We start from the raw sequence: 2,317 nt of genomic DNA, 5'->3' as shown, positions 1-2,317 counted from the left end.
ACAGCCCCATCCCCATTCAAACATGTTGGAAAAGTTTGCTATAGTTTTGCGGCACACTGCAGATGACCTGTTGAGTGGTGCTGGATACTTAACTGTATCATCTGGTTGATTCTTCACTCATCTGCTTCTATTTCCAAACTTGTTAACCGTATCATGTAGCAAGGAATCCCTCCATTGGTTCTGACCATTGCAATGGTACTGATCTACACCAGATGACCCGCTGAGTTTCTCCTATGTAAAATCATCTGATAGCACTGATCATTGAGGTCTTCAATTGTGGCAACTCTGATGATCACCAGGTGATTTGTCGAGCGGTTATTCTCTTCATCGTATCATCTGGAGGGCACTATCGCCTCCAACTGACTTGCTGGACACAACCATATGATCTAGTGGGTTTGATCAACTAATCTAGTGAATGCTTCAGTGAGGAATCTTCAGGGAATCTCTATTGTTTCTTCTCTATTTCAACATAGATCTTGATCATACTTTAACCTTTTAACCATAAGATCTATTATAACCTATCTAACACAGGTTTAGCATACATGTTAGTCCTAGGTTTATGTTGTCATCTCAATCACCAAAATTAAAATATATGATCATGGACATATGATCCTTACAATCTCTCCCTTTTTGGTGATTGATGGAAATTAACACAAGCATTGTAAGTATAAAAATGCATTGCATTTGAACAAATGAAGTACATATGAAGTTGGCTCACCAAAAGCTTGCTTGGATGTCACACCAATCGTACAATTTGTCCAAAGCATTGCCCAACTTGATACCAAATATGATCATAAGTATCATATTCGATCTATTTAAGCAGTTGGAATTTCTGGACTAGATTGTGCTCTCGTTAAATTTTCAATTCTTACCCATTTTCAAATATAATCAATTGTGCCTTGGTTTGCATGCATTGTCTCCCTTTTGTCACGTAACCAATAAAAAGGCATATATATAGAGAAATTTTAGTAGTAAAGGTATTCATTTTGGGAAGTATATTACCATTGATCCACATAGGAGCACATGACATAGGGGGTGCTTCTAATTGAGTTTCAACAGCCCCACTTTGCCATTTGTTCTGATAGTTTGATCATGATGCTGATCTTAGACTTCTCCCCCATGGCCTTATTATCTCCACCTAAGGAGACAACACAACATGTTAGTCCAAAAAACCATAGCTATAGAACCAGCACTCCTAAATGTGTGCAAGAAGTGATTGAATCACTAAGGTGATATCAATTTGAAATATTGATACCAATTGACAACCTTGCACATTGGTTGTGAAATAAATTAGAGAGGAAGTCCTATAGCTTGGGGAAAGTGTAGAAAACAATTTTCAACACACAAAGCAATCCTACACAAGGTAAATTCTAAATAATGCTAGAAAGATACCAATTGAAAGCCACTAGGTTAAGCACACAATACAATATCATGGGGCTGGAGAACATTCGTGTTGGTTTGGAGGTGGAGGTCATACCCTCGGGCCAGGCCTCGGGTAAGACTTTGTCCAGGAAACGGTCGAGGATGAGAGGCGGTACGGTTACTTGAATGCATATGCCAAGTTTCTCGCGCTGTCGATCAAGCAAGATGATATCAAAATGCACAAAAGTAAGACAAAACAATAGATCATTTTGTTGAATTAACCGATATACATAAGATGGGAACCACACACACCCGTTCATCTGAGTTTATTGTTTTCCCATCGACATAATGGTACATTTTCCACATTACATAGAACCCACGTTTGTTGTTCACCAATGGCTGTTGTAGGGTATCCATCTCCATATGAAAAACCTCAAATGGGGGCGCCGAGGGCCCATCCATTCCTGCCTTGATACTTTGTCACATTATAAAGTGTGAAATGTGGCGACATTAGAATGTGCTATGTGATTAGAAAATGATATGTTATTGGGTTCACTTACTTATTTAGCACTGTGAGTAGGGGATCGATATGAGAAAGTGGCTTTTTCTTCGAGTCCCACACCTCGATATGTGATTCAAAAATTTTGATATCTATGAGGATGAAATGGAAACCGCAATCACAAAGTCTGAGTTAATCAAAATCTTCAAAAAAACAGTAAGAAGCACAAAAATAAGGGCCGAGAACACATAATCATAGTTGTAGGCTAGGAGTATGTTCATTTTTTCTATTTTTCTAGAACTCTACGAACAATGTCCTCATCCTTTCTGTCATATGTCCCACGTTATTTCCTTCATCGCCTCTGCATGTTTTCTCGTTTACTAGAACGGCGTCGAAGAAGCCTATATGATGATATTTATTCTTTGTGCAATATGCTGCCAACCACCTGCATAAAGC

The sequence above is a fragment of the Miscanthus floridulus genome, chromosome 9 (genome assembly GCF_019320115.1).
Source record: "Miscanthus floridulus cultivar M001 chromosome 9, ASM1932011v1, whole genome shotgun sequence".
NCBI classification, from domain to species: domain Eukaryota; kingdom Viridiplantae; phylum Streptophyta; class Magnoliopsida; order Poales; family Poaceae; genus Miscanthus; species Miscanthus floridulus.
The sequence above is the reverse complement of the archived record's forward strand: the minus strand, read 5'-3'. Positions refer to the sequence as shown.